This window comes from Eulemur rufifrons, chromosome 5 (assembly GCF_041146395.1).
Source record: "Eulemur rufifrons isolate Redbay chromosome 5, OSU_ERuf_1, whole genome shotgun sequence".
Classification (NCBI taxonomy): domain Eukaryota; kingdom Metazoa; phylum Chordata; class Mammalia; order Primates; family Lemuridae; genus Eulemur; species Eulemur rufifrons.
This window is the reverse complement of record NC_090987.1, coordinates 47,690,436-47,700,581: the sequence shown is the minus strand read 5'-3', so window position 1 is coordinate 47,700,581 and position 10,146 is coordinate 47,690,436.

The following is a 10,146-nucleotide window of genomic DNA, read 5'->3' as shown; positions in this document are numbered from 1 at the left end:
CAGTCAATTTCTGGGTAATTTGTTCAGGCTCCAGTGTGTGCCACTTGGATTACTTTCTCCAATTATACAGGGTAGTTTCTGGGTCCTTAGGGGATTGGATTTTAATATCCTCACTTTTCTAATGATGGCATCCTGGGGTTTATGTGCCCCTCCAAAGGAAATGCCCCTTTAGCAGATTTTTGGATGAACTCGTGCTGGTTAGAAACTTTCAAGTGTTGAGTAAACTCTTCCTTATTATGAAGACACAGGTTACACTCCCTATTTGGGACCTCATCACCACAGGTACCTGTGGCTTCCTGCTACTTTCAGATGATGCTTACAAAATATTTTCATCTTATAATTCTTTATCCCCTGTATCAAAATTTATCTTTCTTCACATCCAACTCCACTAAAATCACACAGAAACAAAACATACAGTTGACCTCCCAGTTACCGCATTGCCTATCAGCTGCTGTAACTTCTCAGCTCCACAGCCTGTTATATTTAGTTTGGAGATATTAAAATCCGGTGTGTTGTGGTTTCGTTAAACTGGGTTTCCCAAGACCCAGCAGAAGGGAGGCCCTGGCTCCATACCTGTGCACCCGTGTGTGATGCCACCAATGTCACAGGATGAGAAGGTACCGCTCACCCAGAGGGCCCGGAGAGCTTGGAAATCCCATCCCAGCAGCAGTCGGGCTGGTCTGAGGTGAAACACAGTATTATCCCTGAGTCGCACGTGGAAAAAGGGAAGAACCAAAGAAACAAAATTTATTCATCCCAGCTTATATAAAATTGCTCATTCAATCACTTATTCAGCAATTTGGTTTGAACTCCTAAGTAGCAGGCGTGGTCCAGGTGTGGGGTTCTGTGGTAAAGAAGAAACACGTGGAGGTGAGTGAGGACAAGGGCTCTTCTCGCCCCCTCACTCACCTCCATGTGTTTCGTCTTTACCACAGAACCCCACACCTAGAAAGACAGGAACACTCATACACTGCTGGTGGGACTGCAAACTAGTGCAACCCCTGCGGAAAGCAATATGGAGATACCTTAAACAGATACAAGTAGACCTACCATTCGATCCAGCAATCCCATTATTGGGCACCTACCCAAAAGAACAAAAGACATTCTATAAAAAAGACATCTGCACCCGGAATGTTTATAGCAGCACAATTCACAATTGCAAAGATGTGGAAACAACCTAAATGCCCATCAATACATGAGTGGATTGGTTAAATGTGGTGTATGTATACCATGGAGTATTACTCAGCTTTAAGAAATAATGGTGACATAGAATCTCTTTTCTTCTCCTGGAGAGAGTTGGAGCCCATTCTATTAAGTGAAGTATTCCAAGAATGGAAAAATAACGACCACATGTACTCACCAGCAAATTGGTTTCCCTGATCATCACCTAAGAGCACATTTGGGAATGACACCAGCTGGGTGGGCAGATGTGGGGGGTGGGGGGAGGGGATGGGTGTATACCTACATAATGAGTGCGATGCGCACTGTCTGGGGAATGGACACGCTTGAAGCTCTGACTGGGGGGGGGGGCATGGGCACTAACCATAACCTAAACTTTTGTACCCCCATAATAAGCTGAAATTAAAAAAAAAAAAAAAGAAGCGCAGTCCGGTCAGCCAGGCGATGACTTACTTGCCTTCCTCGCACAGCGACACATGCCGCCCCGCCGCCAGCAGCCTGCCGGAGCCACCGCCCCTCACCTCTGCACCTTCAGGCTGCTTACTGTGAACGCCTGTGACCCTGCCTGGGGGATTCTTTTTCTGACTGTGGGGACACACTCAGCTCTTAGCTCTCTCACAGGGCAAGCTGCGAGTGCTGGGACAGTAAAGTCCTAGAAGCAGCCCGCAACCAGTGACGGTGGAGCAGCTGGTGGATAAACACCCCAGCTGTCCCCTCAGCAGGTAACGCTGAGGCGAGCTCTCCGCCGCCTCCCAGTGGCTCGGGGACTTCAGGGGCTATTTTCCCTTCCCTGTCTCGCTTCCCCACTCCCTTCCCAGGCTTTCCTGGGTTCATCTCCCAACGAAACTATTTGTACTCAAATCCTTGTACCAGAGTTTGCCTCTGAGGGACCCCAAACCAAAGGACCCTATTACTTAGATTTTCCCAGATAGTTTCAGTTTAAAAAATTCCACTCTGTCACTGTATGTCACATCTTCCGGTTTAGAAAACCTATTTGCCATATATATGGGCCACATAAGATATCTACCGAAGAAAGATCTTTTTTATTTGAAACCAATCCTCTATCTCTGGAGGCTAGAAATAAAAATATGATAAAGTCGATTGTTTTAAATTTTCTTTTTATTAAGAAATTTTCTGTATACTTTAATTTCTAAGAATGGAGTCTGGTTTGTTTTGCTCAATACCTAGAATGGTAGGGCGTTTTCTAGGATAAAGTTCAAGGCTCACCTCCAGCCATGGTGAAGTGTGCTTTGTAAATAACCCCCATCGGGCTGTCTCTGCTCAGCCCTCACTCCTGCCTGTCTGGCCCCTTCTCTCCTGAGGGCACCGTGCTTGCAGAGTACCCTTGAAGGCAAAAAAAAAAAAAAATCATCAACTTGGTTCCAGACAGCCTGGAAAAAAGTACAAATATGGAATCCAATATGGAAAAAAGATAAACAGTGAGCTTCAGAATTTGTTTAGTGTCATGTTACTTGTCTCCCAAAAGTCTTGATTTTAGCCAGACTTCCCTCAGGCCAGTTTGAAATCAGGACATTTTGAACTGTTGGATCATAGCCAAGCTGCATAAAAAGGCTGCTGATATGCTATTTCTGTATTTTATGCAAGGCATAGTGAGGGGAAAAGCAGTTTTTAAACAGCTCTAAGCACAAAGAACTCACCAAACTTTATGAAAGTCTGCTACCGAGATTTGGCTAAGTGCTTTTTCCAGTAAGAAATTTGTACCTCAGAGGAAACACAATGGCAGAGATAAACATACACATGTACACACCCAACACCCCACCTGGTTTAACACTTTCTCAGATGACACATCAACGAGTAGCACATTGCATATTTATCTCACAGAAGACAGATCAGTCTACCACATGCCCTTGTGTACCATGAGTCACAAAGGACATGCTGGCATCCATCTCCAGGCCACTGCCACTAAAACCGATGGAGGCCTTTGCTCAGGGTGCTCAGCAGCAGCTTGGTCTTCTGTGTCTGCAGACACTAGGATGGCCATGTCTGCGTCTTACTTCAGAACGCTCAGGACTGACCACAGGTGGGTGCCAGTCCTTGCTTTTTTAACCCAGAAATGGCTGCATAATGAACACTGCAGCTGTGTGTCTACTCTGAGCACAAGTTGCGGGCCACTTGTCTGTTCCATCTGGAGAACAAGAAGCCAGCCGTCCTGATCACCGTGTTTTCTGCCTGCTGTGGCCGCAGGAAAAGTACAACGTGGGTTGTGATGGGAGAGCAGTACCTAAGCCATGCACTTCAGAGGCGAGGAGATCACAGGTGAATGGATTGGCAGATGGGGGTGGAGGTTGGAAACTAGGTCGGGAAAAGGCGAGGAAGTGGCATTTGGTAAGGTCTTGAAAAACTGGATATGAGGTTGGAGAAGGGATGAAACAGGAAGGAGAGAAATAGTCTAGACACTGGCTGCTCCACGAGAGCAGCATCGTTGCCCTCTGCACACCTAGCACCTTGCACAGTGGCACGTTGCAAGTAGGTGCCCAATGACTAGTTAGTGACTGAATGAACCAGTCAAGGGAAGAGAGCGTGGAAGGTGCAATGGCGACTAATGATAAGGCAGATTTTCACAACACTTTATTCTATTTTGACTCTAATATGAAACTCAAAGTAAATAGCAGAAGGAAAGCTTAAACGTCTCTATTTGGTGCTGCATAGTGATGTACTAATAAGCAAAACTCATTTACTATCTTTAATGTCTAGGCTTCAGTTTTAAATTTAATCAGAATCCCTTCTTTTCCTCCTTAATTTCTGTCTTCTTTCCCCTCCTTTTCTGTTCCCCTTCCCCCCCTCCATTTTATTCTTAAAATGCCCACTATATAGTGCTTCATTTATAAAGCACTTGTAATTTATGACTTATAAAAAATTAAAAACAGAATCTATGCAGTAAAATATTAGTTGCCATAATTTCTGAACAGATGTGTTTGACTGTTCCAAACAATGAGACAAAGATGACTCTTGCCCTTCAAATCACTGTCTTAAAGTCAGCCAAATGGAACAAGGCTCCTAGGATAGATGCTCTGCAAGGTTAGAAACCCTCAATTATGGGTGCAAATCTGTGTGTCATAAATAATATCGCATTTACAAATAAACTTGGAAAAGGTCAATGCATTTTCTCTGCTCTTCTAAAGCTGTTCCCTTTATTTATTAAAGCGTTTGGGTTACAGATTAGCTTTCTACCTTATTAATGTCTCTTCTGCCTAGAAACCAAAACTGTACTTAGAAACAATGAATGACTGGTTTATTTTATTACATATTTAACAACCTTTAAAAATCATTTCACTTGTGAATTTGCTTACTGTCTTGGGGAAAATCATTTACCAGCCAAGGAGAGGAAGCAAGAAGAGACAGAACCTAATGTTTGGCAAGAAATGCAGTGTCATCATAGGCAAATATTAGGCAAAAATTTAACCTCATCTCTTAGAAAAACAGAATTTATTTTTAAAGGACTCAGTGCTCTGAAAAAAATTATATTATTAACATAAATAATTGACAATGGAAGTTGAAGTTTCTGGCCAGGCATGGAGGCTCATGTCTGTAATCCCAGCAATTTGGTAGGCCCAGGTGGGAGGATTGCTTGAGGCCAGGAGTTTGAGACTAGCCTGGGCAACATAGCAAGACCCCATCTCTACAGAAAATAGAAAAATTAGCTGGCATGGTCGCTCAAGCCTGTAGTCCCAGCTAATCTGGAGGCCAAGGTGGGAGGATCATTGGAACCCAGGAGTGTGGGCTGCAGTCAGCTGTGATCGTGACACTGCACTACAGCCTGGGTGACAGAGCGAGACTCTGTCTCTAAAATAAAATAAAAATAAAAACAAAAAAAGATGCTTCCACATTTTTTTAACCATGGCAGTTTATCAGCATACTTTCTTGAAACTCCTTGAAGGCAAAAAAGGCAGCTCCACTGAGAACTGGATGATGCAGGTTCTTTCCAGGATGGGCTGACTCACCCAGCCCAGACTCTGCCCTGCCCTTGGAAGCAGAGAAGGTCAGCGCTTCCAGAGGGGGCTGGAGTGTCCTCCCTCCCCAGGGAAGTCCTATGTGGCAGCTTGGTGACTCAGGGCTGCTCTGCAGTTCTCAGGGCCTGCCCAGCAGAGGGGGCGGCTGAATCTTCCTCTGTGTCTTCCACTCTTCACGACCCCTGCCCTGTGAGCGCTCACACCTGCAGGGCTTTGCCTGCCTCCCCGCTCCCTCCCTTCATTCCCCACTTCCTTCTCCTTTCCTACTGCCTTCATTTCTTCCCTCCCTCCTTCCTTCCTTCCTTCCTTCCTTCCTTCCTTCCTTCTTTCCCTCCTTCCTTCCAAATTCTCTTCCAATTTCTAAAATTTATTTTAATTATACAATGAACATAAAAATATTCTCGTTGTTGAAAATTTAAAAATAAAACTCTATCCAGCTATTCCTTGACCCCTATCCGCAATGCCCATCTCTCCCCTTGGAGGCAGCCCCCGTTTTCAGGGTGTAAACAACCTTCCTTCCAGACCTTCTACTGTGCAACTACATGCTCACAGATAGAGCTTTGTCTGTGTGGGTGTCTTAACTTAAAGGGTGTTATACTATATGTACTATCCTGCAATGTGCTTTTTAAAAATATTTTAACATTTCATTATATCTTAAATAGGTATAAATTAATCTAATATATGTAAGGTATGCAGAGTAACAGTGCAATAAACGCCTATGCATCCAACACCCAGTGTAAGAAATACTATAGAATCTTGCTTTTGATTTGAAAGCACTCTGGTTCGTTTAATCCTACCGGCTTCCATCCTGTTTCATATGAATTTTGTGTTTTTCATTCTTTTACCTTTTTAAATAGTTTTCCCACATGTGTTTCACCGCTAAAGAATATTTTATATAGTTTTTCTCACTTTGCACTTGATATAAATTGGATTAAATCTGGTTGTGTAGGTGTGTGTTGTGTGTGTGTAGCTCTAGTTTATTCATTTTTCTGTTCTGTGATAGCTCATTGTATGATTAGACCATTGATAATGTATACATTCTATTATTGTTTATAATTTAGATGATTTCTAATTTTTTGCTATATATCTTCTTGTATAAATCCTCTGATGGACATGTACAAAAGTTTGCTATCTAGAACACATACCGAGGTCCTGTCTGGTCAATGAGTATGCACATTTTCAGTTTAACAGATAATGCCAGATTGTGTTCCAGAGTGCTTGTATCAATTACCGCTCCTGAAAACAGTGTGTGAAAGTTCTGATCACTCCACATCCTGCCCAACCTTTGGACATTATCAGATTTTTAAATTTTTGGCAATCAGGTAGCTCTGAAATAGCACCTCTTTGCTTTAACTTTTATTTCCCTGATAGCTAATGTGGTTGATCATCTTTTCCTTTTCTATGAAGGACTTATTCAAGTTTGGGGTCCATTTTTCTAGATAGTTATTTGTCTTTTGGGGGAGAAGGGATTGTAAGACTTCTTTATATAACCATCGTACTAACTTAACCCCTTGTTGGTTGTATTTGTTATTAGTACAACTGTCTCCTCCCAGTTTTAGCACATCTTTTTACTTTCTTTTGTTGTCTTATGATAAACAGTTTTTAATTTTAATCTAGTTAATGTATCAATATTTCCCATTTAAGTTTGTGATATTTTGTCTGTTTTTAGGAATTCTTTCCTTCCTTTGAGATTTTAAAGGGAGTCTGCTTTTGTCTTCCATAAATTTATGGTTTTGCCTTTCACATTTAAGATTTTAATCTATGTAGACTTTTTTTGGTCTGATGAAAAATAAGGTTCCATTTTCGCTGTTTCCGTGTGGGTAGTCACTCGACACTGCTGCGCTTACTGAAAAGGGCATGTTTTTCTGTTGATTTGCAAAGCCAGCTCAGCCATAACTCACGTTTTACCTGCACGTGGGTTTGTTTCTGGGCTTGACAGTTTGCTCTGTTTGGTGATTTTTTTCGTGCAAAAACCATTCAGTCCCATTTGTTATGAATTTATATTGTCTTGATATTTAGTAGGACAAATCCCCTTCCTCGTTCTCTCTTACGAGTGTTTTGTAATTTTGTTTATTCTCCATTTAAAATCATCTTACCAAGTTCCATCAAAAGGAACCAAACAAAAAACAAAAAACTGTTGCAATTTTGTTGGGATCATTGAATCTGTAGACGATAATGGGGAGAACTGATATGCTTATGTTATTCAATATACCAATTTATGGGCATGGCATCTAGTTTGTTCTGGTTTGGTTTAACATCTCTCAATCATGTTTTAAACTGTTTTCATAAAGTTCTTTCACAGATTTTGTTACATTCATTTCTGTAGTTTGTATATTAATGGTTTAAAATGGTATTTCATTATATTTCATATTTGTTACTAAAGTGTAGACAGTTTGTTTTTATATTGATTTTGTGCCAATAATCCTGTTAAACTCTCTTGTTAATTATAGAAATGTACCTGTAGATTCTTTTGAGTTCCCTATGTAGACAATAATATCATTTTCAAATAGTGAAAATTTTTTTCCATTTTACAATCCTTATAAATTCTATTTCTTTTTCTGGACATTCTATGTCAGCTGGATTCTCTAGTACAATGTTGAATAAAATGGCGACCACAGGCTTTTTAACAGGGTTTAAACAAAACGTGTTTATGGTAATGTTTCACATATCCTAAAAATAAACAAATAAATGCAATCAGCCTGTGGGAGGAACTCAATGGAATACAGACAGTTGAGCCTCTCAGTCATACAAACAAATAACACAACCATCCTGAAAGAGGAGGGGCTAAAGGGCTAACCTAATTAATAGCTTTTAGTAACGTGACTGTATAATGTAAGGCTAAAGACCCAAAGAATCACACACAAATCTTGTAGTTGAGATAGTACATTTATTTTTCACAGGTGTTAGAGATTCCGCAACTATTTTATGTGTACAATAGATTGAGAGCATGAGTAAATATAAGGTGTACTATGAAAGCCAGGATTCTCACTGTCCGAGAAATGATTTTTACAAGTGAGGAAAGGGAGCGGGGAGAAGGCTAGAATGAACTCAAGGTGTGGGACTGCAATCCAGAATATCAGTACAAAGGTAGATAAAGAAATATTAGGGTACCCTTTACACATTTAAATCCTTCTTTTAATTATATTAAACACACTTTAAAAATACTCTATATTTGTTAAATATAATATCTGAAATCTTTGCAGATCTGATTGTGTTCATGATTTCTATGTCTCTTCTCCAATGTCTTTGTTTGTGTGTATGTTTACACATAGTGATTATTTTTAACCGTGAGCTCATATTTTTCAGAACGTTATCTGTGGAGGTTCTTTGAAGACTGGGGTAAGGGTGGACTCCTCCAAAGGGTTCATAATTTGTATCTGCCGGTTGACTGGGTTCCTTTGCAATCCTGGATTGCTTGAATTTGGGTCACTTGAATTTAAGTTCCTGGTTTGAGTCTTGTTGAACCAACCCAAAGTATGAATTCAGTCTAAAAACATGCGGGATCTGGTTTGTGGTTATAAAATATGGGTGTGTACTGAGATTTGAAATAGGCAAATTTCTTCACTGGGTGGTGGGGGAGAAGGGAGAGGATATATTTCCAGTTCCCCTTTACGTTGAAGATTTTAACCTTTTGTGGTGCCAGAGTTAGGCAGAGGGTGGGGGGTGGTTTACCCTCATACTCCTCCGTCTATCTTCCAGGATAAGTCCTGGGCTTTGACTTCTGTACTAATAAGTCTCCATGTGCACACGTGCGTGCAAACACATACACAGACACACACACACAGGGAAGGATACATGCCCTCAACACAAAAGCCAACCTCCCTGCCCTGCTTACCTTCCTGGGTTCCCATTTTCGTTTAGTCTTTGACTCGGGGTTCCTCCACTCTTGCCAGCTCATCAATACAATTTAAAATATGTATTTCTATATTTGAGGCAGAATGTGTAGTTCTTGAAAGAAAGACAGGTGCCTGCTGCCTCTAGCAATACTAACGAAACCTAGTATGTGTTGAGGACTTAACTTATTCCTGGCCTGTGTTTCATGGATTATCTGACAACAGCCCCGTGACACAGGGATGATTGTTTTTGCTATTTTATAACTAGTTTATAAGTACTTATGTCTAAGGGTCCCATCGTAATACAGTTTAACTGTAAAATAAGGCTAGATGGTATGAGTCTTGGACATACTGAACTTTCTCTGTTCAGAATTATCTTATAAATAGAACCCAATCAGCTCCAGGAGACCAGCTTAAAGATGAGTTAAAATCCTGGTCGAGTATTACCTCGGAATGTTTCATATTGAATATTAGCTTGTCAACACGAGAATGATTTGACCCCATGGGAAAGAAAGGCACTTCCTGAGTAAGTAACAAGAAGCAAACATCTCCCCCTAGAAGGAGACCAAGGCCCTTACACAGCCGTCATTATAAAAGGCCTTTGGAGGACTATTCTGTTAAATAGGAAAAATGTATACTCATGACCCTAGCAAAGTGGAAGATTCAGCCTGAAAATTGTCCCTGTTACTGTTTGTCCAGTTAAGGTTTGATAGAAAGCTCGCCACAAATATTTGTTTCATCATATTCAGGACATTAGATTACTCTTTTTTAAAAATTCATTCATCACATTAAAGATAATCCTCAAAAACAAAACAAAGCAAATGAACAAACATATCCTGAGAATTCTATAAAATACCAGGAGTAAATAATCTTTTCAACACTGTACTGAACACAGTAATAGGTGTAGCCTGTGGTTATCTTTGTTGAGGGAGGCTCTCCATAGAGCCTTATTCTAAGAACAAAAATTTCAAGCAAAACAACACATTGGCTCTGTTTACTATTCCTTATGACATTTTGAGCCCAGCTCTAATTTGACAAATTTTTAGACTTCACAAAGAGATTTCTTTGTAAAACTCCAAGGATTTAAACCCTGTCAAAAACTTCACTGGGATAAAGCCATTCTTAACTTATCAGAACTGTGTCATGGGGTGAAAGATGTCTTA